The sequence below is a fragment of the Biomphalaria glabrata genome, chromosome 6 (genome assembly GCF_947242115.1).
Source record: "Biomphalaria glabrata chromosome 6, xgBioGlab47.1, whole genome shotgun sequence".
NCBI lineage: Eukaryota > Metazoa > Mollusca > Gastropoda > Planorbidae > Biomphalaria > Biomphalaria glabrata.
Genome location: NC_074716.1, coordinates 46,419,198 through 46,430,557, shown reverse-complemented (window position 1 = coordinate 46,430,557; position 11,360 = coordinate 46,419,198).

Below are 11,360 nucleotides of genomic sequence, written 5' to 3'. Positions count from 1 at the left end.
CGTGACTGCCCATAATTATCCGAGATTTTGCGAGAATCTTTTGCGGTGTTGAAACTTAAAAATAGATATGAAATCTAGAATCCAGATAATGATAATCTATAAATATAGACCTAAATCTCTGTAGATTTAGATATCGAGATCTAGACCAATGTCTTGACTAGATTTTTTTACTAGATTGATTAGATCCATAGGACGTCTCATTTAACTTCCTAATGTTCAACATACAGTGAATATGCACAAAATATTTTACAACGCCAAAATATTACCTTTAACCGCAAATGTACTAGTTTTCTAGACCTATATTTTTTTATTTTTTTTTTATTTCACTCCTAGATATATTATTGACCCTCTAAATATCAAATTAATGTTCACTATTTGGAATGCGCTCTTACACAGCTTGAGGTATAGATCATGCTGTAATATATAGACATGACATAGACAGGAAAGGAAAAGATCTCAACGAAATCTCAACGTCGCTCTTGAGGAAGGGAAGAGTTTGTTTGTTTGTTTGTTGATTTGAGGCACATCGGCACAATTTAGGCCATGTCGTGCCTGCAGTCCCTTAAGGACTACTCTCTCTCTCTAAACAACAAGGGCCAGATTCTATACAGTCATATAATTAAAATCAAGGTCTATTCACAGTTAAAATAGTAAAGGTAGTAAAAATTTAAGGAAGGGAAGAGAAACAACCGCACTTATCTTATCTTATCTTATATAATACAGACGTTACTTCAAAAAAGAAGATGATTACGTCCTACGCGTCATGCATTTAGTCATACATATTAACCAATGACTTAAATTCAGCCAAGTCACTGGTTTTCCTGGCTAGCTCAGGCAACCCATTCCATGCTCTAATAGCACTAGGGAAGAAGGAGTGTTTGTACAAATTTGTCCTAGCATATGGGACAAGGAATGTGCCTTTATCTTTGTGTCTTTCAGAGTATTTTATTAAATTTTGTATTTGAAGATTATGGTTCAGTGTTTTATGTATGATTGCTACTTTACTTTTGAGCCTTCTGTCCTGAAGGCTTTCTAAATTTAGTGATTTTACTAAAGGTGTAACTCTAGTCAAATGTGAATATTCGTTTGTTATGAATCTCACTGCTCTATTTTGTGTCTGTTCCAGTTTTTTAATGTTTTCTTGAGTTGAGGGGTCCCAAACGGAGGTTGCATATTCTATTATTGGCCTAACCAAGGTTAAATAACATTTTAGTTTTATGTTCTTATTTGATTTATAGAAATTTCTTTTAATAAATCCTAATGCTTTGTTTGATTTTTTTGTAGTTTCATCAATATGTGGACTCCATGACAGTTTTTCATTTATTATAACACCTTGGTATTTTGCGTTTTTAGTCTGTGTTACTGGTTTGCCATGAATAAGATAAGTGGAATTAATTTGTTTTAGTTTTTTTGTTACTCTTAACAACTGACATTTTTCTGGGTGGAAAGACATGCTCCAATTTGATTCCCTTTTCTCTAATTCTCTTTGTAAAATATCTGTGTCTTGTGTAGTTTTTATTGTTCTATATATTATGCAATCGTCTGCAAATAATCTGACTTTTGTTCCTGAAGTAATGCAATTTGGTAAATCATTTATGTAAATTAAAAATAGTAGTGGACCCAAGACTGTTCCTTGAGGTACACCTGAGTTTACTGTTATCGGTGTTGATTTAGAGCCATTTATTATTACAGTTTGTTCTCTCCCTATCAGAAAATCTTTAATCCACTGATGCAGTGGACCATTAATGCCGAAATATTTTAATTTTTTAAGCAAACTATGGTGGTGAACTTTGTCAAAAGCCTTAGAAAAATCTAGTAAGATGGCATATCTATTTGTTCACTATTATCTAAGCTGGAAGACTCGATTAAGACAAGTGACATGAGACAGGCGTGGGGTATCATGAACAAAATGTCAGGAGCACAAGTCAAAAGTAAAAATAATCTTGCTACAAGAGACGACAAAACATTATCCAACGAGTTAAATTATTTCTATTGTCGTTTCGACACTAACGATTTTAATTATATGTAAGCCTACAGTTCGATCTTATTCTTTTAACATTCTAGTAATATTTATCTATAATAAAATCAGTATTAAGTAGAATATGTTTCTTACATAAACGATAATGCACAATAAAATGTCTAAATTAATATATGTGCTTGTATTTTTGCCTTGAATTAAAACCTTTTGAAAATAATGGTACTCTTTTTTTTTAAAAATTATATTAACTTATTATATAACGGAAAATCTTACTTATACTGGTAAAGTTTAAAATCTCATTAAATAACATCGATTTAGAATTTCAAATTTAGATCTAGTATCCAAAGAAATAGAAACGAAATCGTTGGAGTTTTTAAAACATTTGACCTGTATAACTATTTTAAATTGTAAAATACATGCTTGACTAACCATGTCGGTGTGCTATCTTCTTGTCTGACCACTAAAAATACAACTAACACTATTGCATAACCGTTAAACGCGCAAGGGGAAAAAACTGGGTGATCTTGTCATTCGATACACTATATAGGCCTACACGTGTACGTTTATCTGGCCAGGTTGTTAAAATCAGTCGGAAACACGTCTTTTTACTTTCTGGGCAGGGAGGGTGAATAACTATTTTAGTGTAAAGATATATCTACGAACATGCTTGACTAGCCACGCCAGTGTGTTATTTTCTTGTCTGACCTCTCCACATTAAGCAAACACTATTGCATAACGCTTAATGCAAAGTAGTCTTACAGTATTATCGACTACACACGTACAGTACACTAGGCGTACATGTGGTCATGTGTATGTCTAGCTGACCAGGTTGTTAAAATCAGTTGGACACAGTCTATTTACTTTATGGTCAGAGAGGATGTGGATTAAGATTTTTTTTCTAGAGTTGGTTACCCTAATGCCTTTAGATCTATATAGACCTAGCTGTTGATTTAGACTTAATAGATCTCAATAAAAGGGTGTACTTGACGTTCCTGCGGTTAAAAAAAATATTGTTTGCCGCAAATGAATTGATTCAAACCACTAAATATTGACCTAACTCACTAATCAGATTCTCAATAGAAACAGAAATTAAACACCTCCACGTGGCTCACAAAAAAATTCGGAACAACCTCATTCATAATAGGCCTACTGCATAGAAGCTTTTGGCAAAAAAATGTTTAACATTTTATAATACTGCTACTTTCAAGTGCAAATATTTACTCCCATAACTTCTACCAGGATCTTACTTTACTTAGAGGAGCTGCAATGGCCATTTTCCGTGCGGCACGCTTTTCTTCAAGAATCGAGGCCCATGTTTTCTCACTTTCTATAGCTTTCTTGGTCACCGTCTCTCTCCAACTAGTGCGGTCTAAGGCTATGTCTTCCCAATGGTCAGTATCAATGTTCATAGATTTTAAATCCCTATTTATCACATCAACGTAACGGAGGTGAATGCCTGCCTCTAAGCAAATATGAATCAACGTATCTTGTAGGGTCAAAGCGTACGAGTGGTGGTCCAACGAATGTAAAAAATAACAGTGAAGATACAGTTGTTGTCATCAATGAACTTTTTGTCTGGGTGATGATAACATTCTTTTGCAAAAATCCTCTTTCGGCTTCAATTGAAGAAATTTACAAGTCTTTATTTTGAGAGGGGGTTGCGGTCGGATTTTTTTTTTAAAGAAAAAATACGACAAGGAGGCGGTAAGTAAAATAAGGTTGAAGACCACTGATACAGAGAGAGACCGTCTACAGGCTTACTAAACTCATTTTCTTCGAAGCGTTTAGTCAAATTCAATATAGAGATAATAGACTGCATGTCTGCAATCGGCATATTAATTACAATTACTCGAGTTATATAAGCCTAATAAGGTTTGTCTTCGATTCTGAAGAGTAGTGAGGAATGTAGTTGGCTATTTCCCGAGGCTATGCAGACTCAGCTGCGACCTACATATTTTGACACACTAGCGCAGGCATTCTTCTTCTTCCTCTTCTGGCCAGCTTTTTGCTGCTGAGCTGTGAGCTCTTTTGCAGAAGGTGTCAAGGAAAAAAAGTGTGCTGTTTTCTTCTGTTGTTCAGCACTGCCGTACAGGGTGTTGGTTATGTTGGGCTGGAGTGGTAGTAGGGTCTGCCTAAGGTGGATTAAGAAGGGGCATTCAAAAAGCGCAGGCATAACCATTGTCCGCCTGTGGTCGATTTAGATTTTCTTTTCACCGTCTACGTCTGTCCTCGGCAGCGGAATTTCTTTTGTTTTATAAAACTTATTTATTTTTATTTTAAGTCTTGACTTCAACGTAGGGTTATCCTTAATATGTAATATTATGTTCTATTCACTGGCTAAATGGGCATTCATGCTAATGCAAGGTGGGCCGACACCCTGTTCCGTTGTCACAGAGAAATAAATAAAATACTGTAGACATTAATTAATAATAACAATAATAATATAATAATAACAGAGACTTTGTGTTTATACAAGTAGACATAGACGACTATCATTTTTATTACGTCACACACCAAAGGAGCCTGTGCTTTAAAATGTAGTAGAGCCCATCAATATATATAGGCCTATATATATATTTTATTATCATTTGTTGTGGTTAATATTAATATAATATATTAATATAAGTCTAACCATGGGCGTAGACAGGAATTTTTTAAGGCATATATACGTATGTCCCGCATAAAAATCAAAACCATTTGATCAATCTTGATAAAACGTGGCATAAATATCCATTAGATCATGGCGGAGACAGTAGTAGGCCCTATATGCATTTAGGCAATGTTCCACACACTACCGGAAGGCCCTAAAATAAAAACAACAACACTAAATATATCTCAATTTAAAGACGTCGTGGTTAAAAAAAAAAGACTCTATACAGTGTAATATAACAATTTTTTTTTTTAGAAATAATGTAATAGCCTATATCCGTAGAAAGTGCTACTAGATCTAACAGTCATCCTGGGGCTACACACTTAGCGGTTAAAAAGCAACATAAGGCTTATACTTCTTATCAAAATTATAGAGCTCACTGTATGCATGTGTTTAGTTACCAATGCTTCAACTTAATAGAATGATTTTGAGGACAGGTAGGCCAAGACTTGGATACCCATCATGTGATATGCAATTATGAGCCTGATTGTATAGAAATGCCCATGCCGTTTTGACACACAGTCCGCCCCTGTTTATTAAGGACGATTTTGACAGTGAGTCGAGTCTATGGCCAAACCAGCTCAATGTTCGCCTCGCTACAGTATTAAGGAGTATTGTTTGCCAGCCAGAGTGTTAATTAGATAATGTACAAACTTTATTTTTTTCTGATATCTAAAAGTAGATTTAGTATTCAAACTCAACAGCTCCATTGGCACCCCGAATATGCAAGAATGGTCTAAAAAATGACACACTTTATCTCACTGCACCAACAAAAATAATAATTCTTGTCCTTAAGTAAATTCATCACTTGATATGTCCCTCAGGAAGCCCAGCGCTTGTGGATTTAACGCCTCTATAGTTGTGCCAGGATTCTCTCTCATACATTTGGCCGGCTTTTTTTAGTGTTAAACCAAAGGTATTGTAACTCGCTTTCCAATACTTTTCTGAAAATGGGGAAAATGAGTAGAAGTTCACAAAATTTAAGGTAAACTTCAACAGGCTGGAGAGAAGAACATGAAAAACGCATTTTTAAGATTTTTCTCAAGTGCTGGCAGTCAGAAGAAGCCCTGTACACAACCACTCGTCATTATCCTTGCAATAAAAGGAAATTTACAACTCTTTCAAAACTACACCATCAGACTTATTGATAGAGAGAAAAATATTAAGAAAGAAATGCTTAAAGGTCAAATATAGCGTCAGCATTAAAAAAAATATTTTTTTTCTAATAATGTTTTAAAACATATGCAATTTAATAATTTATATAAAATTCCACTATTTGAAGCAGCATTTGTAAAATACTAGGCCCTATGTACAAAATTGTAAGTTTAACTTTCAGTTAGAAATTATGATTTAACGTTTTTATAAATAACCTATATTTTCACTTATTTTGTGTGCCGTATAGCATTGCGTAGAACACTGGCCTGTCAATGCAAAGGTAGAGTGTTCAAATTTCTGACGATGTATATTTTTGTATTTATTTTTTTCCTTCATTTTTAAACAAATAATAACTGTATTAAGATAATCTAAAACTTGCAATTTTGTCCGAAAATATATTTAGGGCTTATCTTTTTGATACTAATCTGAAATCAAGAGAAATGCCTGCCAATTTTTTTTACGTCGATCATCTAGCAGCTTATTAATTATTACTTTTGTACTGTTATTGACAGCGGAGTGGCTATATGGGCATTAAGGCAAAAGCCCGGTGGGCCTTTACCCCAATTGGCCGTTAGGATCACTGAAAGAGTCACATAGATGCCCCTATGTATTAAATTATTAAAGGTTTTATAATATTCTCTTATAAATTGACCATCTGAGCGTCCTGTTAAAAAAAAAGCTCTATACAGTGTAATCTAACAAATTTTAAGAAATAATGTAATAGCCTATATCCGTAGAAAGTGCTACTAGATTCAGTAGAAGTCATCCTTTTAGGGGCTACACACACTTAGCCATTAAAAAGCAATATAGGCCCTATACTTCCTAACAAAAATATAGAACTCACTGTACGCATGTGTACAGTTTACGATGCTCCAACTTAATATAATTATTTTGAGTACAGGTAGGCCTAGAATTGGATACCCATCATATAATATGCAATTATGGGCCTGATTGTATAGAAATGCCCGGGTCCATTTTGACACACAGTCCGCCCTTGGTGCAAAGTCGTGCACGTGCACCCCCCCCCCCCCGGACTCTGAGAGGCCGAATTCTAGCCAATTTTTAGCACTTCTAATCCATTAACTTCTTCTAAGTAGCAACTGTATTGCTTCCACTGAAGTACAATTGTAAAGATACGCTATTGTATTAGACTTATAACAATAATAATAATAATAATCTTTATTATCGAGAAAGATATTTTCTTACAATTTGTGCATTACATGTCATCAAACTAGCCTAGGCTTTTCAGGAATTGATGCACCCTTCCCCTTTCCTTAATCCCGTGTAGCCTAATTTTAGACAATCATTTGCACCTTCAAGTCTATGGGCGTAGCCAGAGGGGGGGGGGGTGAACCCCACCCCCACCCCGAAATAAAATCCCACCTCGGGGGGGGGGGCGGAGTTTAGTGATGATCTTTTGCTTTAATTTTGTTTATTTTAGGTGAAAGTTTAATACTAAACCATCACTTGCCCCAGCACAGCCAAGGGGGATTTGAGTTTAAAACCCCCTACCAGGGGGTTTTGAGTTTGAAAACTCCTACCAGGGGGTTTTAAGTTTAAAATCCCTTACCAGGGGTTTTGAGTTTAAAAACCCCTACCAGGGGGTTTTGAATTTAAAAACCCCTACCAGGGGGTTTTGAGTTTGAATCCACCTCTTCTATAAAACAAAATGCAAACGACAATCCCAAAATTCCAAGAGCACATCTAAGGAAGATTTTGATTTTAAACCCCTCTCCAAATTTTAAGATAAACCCCTCTTCATTAAAAAAAAAAACAATTACACACTCAAAATTGTATGAGCGTAGCCAAAGGGATTTTGAGTTTAAACTCCTCTTCAGCTGGGTTTGAAGCTAAAAATACCTCTTTAATATAAAAAAAAGCAAATTACGCACTCAAATACTATGAGCATAGCCAAAGAGTTTTTTTTTAGTTTAAACTCCCCGCCAGCGGGGTTTGAAGCTAAAATAAATCTTCAAAATAAAAAAAAAAAAAAATTAAAAAATTCGCAATCAAAATGCTATGAGCGTAGCCAAGCCTAATTGGTGTTTTGAGTTTAAATTTCTCTTCAAAGGGTTTTGATGCTAAAAAAAAACCTCTTCAATATAAAAAAAGCAAATTACACACTAACATTCTTTGAGCGTAGCCAAGCCAATGGGGGGTTTTGAGTTTCAACCCCTCTCCTCCAGATGGCTTTTTTTTAAAGTTTAAAATCCTTCAAGATAGTTTTGAGTTTAAAATCCACCTACAGGGCGTTTTAAGGTTGAAAGCCTCTCTCTTCAATATTATTTCTAAAGCAAACTACAGTCACCAAATTCTATGTCCGTAGCTAAATGTGGTTTTGAATTAAAACTTCAAATTGAAAAGCACTAAATGTGGCTCTACAAAGATGGCTAAGACGGATTTTAGGAGTCAGTTATAGAGATCGGGTCTAAATCAAGGAAATCCTATGCCGAAATGGGAGTCAACCCCTTAATAAGGTTGTGACAGAGCGTCGCATGGGGTTTGCGGGACATGTTCTCCGACAAAATGAATTACGCATAACGACATCCTAGTTGCGATGACATCCTAGTACAACTTGGCGTCACACTTTCATGGAGGTCTTTAGAACAGGTGGGAAGAGGCTTCAGACATTGCCAGTGACAATTTTTTTTGTGGAAACAGCTTGCCAGCAAATGCGCCGAACTGCGCGGGAGGGTCTAAGTCAATAAGAATAGCACATTAGGTTTTTGAAATAAAACTTTTTAATAGCAAAATAATGCACTGTAGGTACCTCAGAATATGCATTTAGTTGGCTTTTAATACCAGAACACCCCCCCCCCCGAAAAAAAATCCTGGCTACACCCATGTTCAAGTCAATTAACTTTTTGAAAGTAGCAACTTAACCAGCAATGCTTTCATTTAATTAGGGCCTGCAGTTGCAAGGAGAAGCTTTGTTGTAATAAACTAGAATAAGCTCATCACATAATAACTTATATATAATAACAGGTTTTGCGCGGCTTCCTGATTATCCAGGGGCTAGTGGAAATCTCTTGTAATTGCAAAATATACCAAAAAGTTCTGGAAATCTCCTGAAATTAAAAATCTCCTGAAAAATCATAAACATTTCCCCCCCAAAAATTGTCAAAATTGTCATTTTGGGGTGCCAATCCTACGCTCGATAAAAAAAAAACGGCATTGTAAGTTTTCATTTAATAAAACTTTATAAAAACGAATGTATTTTCTAATACAAAATCTTAATGTTGACATTATGCTTATCCCTACCCAGACTAGGCTCCGCGCAATCCGTTTCGCATAGGGCCCCGCATTTGCTTGGACCGGCCCTGGCCACAGTCATCGTTTCGACCGTAGGGAGGCATGGGCCGCACAGATGAACTTAACTTGTACAGTAAATAGTTTGTTCGCTTCTTTAGTTGTTTTTTTTTTTTTTCACGAAACAAACATTTACAGTGCTCTTAATATAACAAAGGGAAAAAAGGGGAGGGGGCGCAATAGTTCTTTCTTTAATAATTAATTAATTCCACTTATCTTATTCATGGCAAACCAGTAACACAGACTAAAAACGCAAAATACCTAGGTGTTATAATAAATGAAAAACTGTCATGGAATCCACATATTGATGAAACTACAAAAAAATCAAACAAAGCATTAGGATTTATTAAAAGAAATTTCTATAAATCAAATAAGAACATAAAACTAAAATGTTATTTAAACCTTGGTTAGGCCAATAATAGAATATGCATCCTCTGTTTGGGACCCCTCAACTCAAGAAAACATTAAGAAACTAGAACAGACACAAAATAGAGCAGTGCGATTCATAACAAACGAATATTCACATTTGACTAGAGTAACACCTTTAGTAAAATCACTAAATTTAGAAAGCCTTCAGGACAGAAGGCTCAAAAGTAAAGTAGCAATAATACATAAAACACTGAACCATAATCTTCAAATACAAAAACAAAATTTAATAAAATACTCTGAAAGACACAAAGATAAAGGCACATTCCTCGTCACATATGCTAGGACAAATTTGTACAAATACTCCTTCTTCCCTAGTGCTATTAGAGCATGGAATGGGTTGCCTGAGCTAGCCAGGAAAACCAGTGACTTGGCAGACTTTAAGTCATTGGTTAATATGCATGACTAAATGCATGACGCGTAGGACGTAATCATCTTCTTTTTTGAAGTAACGTCTGTATTATATAAGATAAGATAAGATAATAATCTGCATAACTAGAACGTAATAAGCAAATTAACGCTACGACTAAGGCCATAAATCGCAACTTGCACCCCCTGCAAAAAAATCCTGCGGGCGCCCTGTGAAAATGCGCTACAATTTTACAAAGTGTAGTGATACCTCCAGGTGCCAAGCTCTCGTATCGAATGTTGATGTATAGGCCTATATAGCTCGGTGATGGATTGTCTAACTTGTAATAACTAATAAAAAAATAATTAATGTTAAAATACAGCAAAAGTAGTAATTTTTTTCCACACAGTGAAAAAAAAAGTTGCCGGAACGCCGTACCGGTGCGAACCGTCATAAAAAAAGTACTGTACATATATATATATATATAATACAAATATATGTAAGGCTTGTCTTCGAGTCCGAAGATTACTGAGAAGATCAGTATTCAGTAGCCTCATTTGCGACCTACATATTTTGCCACATCCAGAGCAGACGGTGCTCGATTTAGATTCTCTCTTTTTTTTTTTAAAGTGATCTCCAGTCGTCTTGTCATTGTAATATTACACACACTAATGGCTTATTAGGGAAATATTCTATTATTTAAAAAAAATCTATTTCATAATGTAAAATCATCTTCTTGGCTACCATTTTTTAAAATAGTCCTTTGCACGATGGTGTTATTTTTTTTTTTTTTGAACTTAGTTTGTCAGTCATGTCTGATCCAATCTCATAACATACACAAATGCTCAAGAAAATTACCTTAAATCAGTGGTTCCCAAACATTTTTGTCTCGTAGACCCCTGGGAAATCCTCACAGACCCCTGGGGGTCTCTATATAGACCACTTTGGGAATCACTGCCTTAAATGGACTTGTACAGAATGCGATAATTTGACACGCGACTATATCTCATAGCATACATGCAATGACATGTTAATTCCAAAACTATTTCTCATAGAGAAATCTCTATCAATTAGTGTTTGGTTGATTCGTTTGAATTTATTTTTTTCAAAGCTATAAATATATTCCCAGCATCCTCTATTTCTATTAATACTATTCTATTAAAATATGACTTATGCCAGTCCTAAATAGGTATCTGACATCTTAGGGGAAGATAAAAGTTAGATGCTCCAGTACTGGACAGATATCACCAAAAGTTAAACATTAAAAAAAAAAAAGGTTACAAAGACAGTTTTTTATGGAAACAAACTCAAAATCGGCCCCCGAAGTGGTCCACCCAGGCAGGCTTCAATATTTTCAGAAAGAACATCCGAATGAAATTATATCAAAGACAAATGAGAGATAAGAATGGAGAAAGAAGGTTGACAGATCTTGTGTAGTGCCCCAACGGTCCAGCAGATCAAAGGATACGTGAAAGTGAATGCAAAGTTAGATG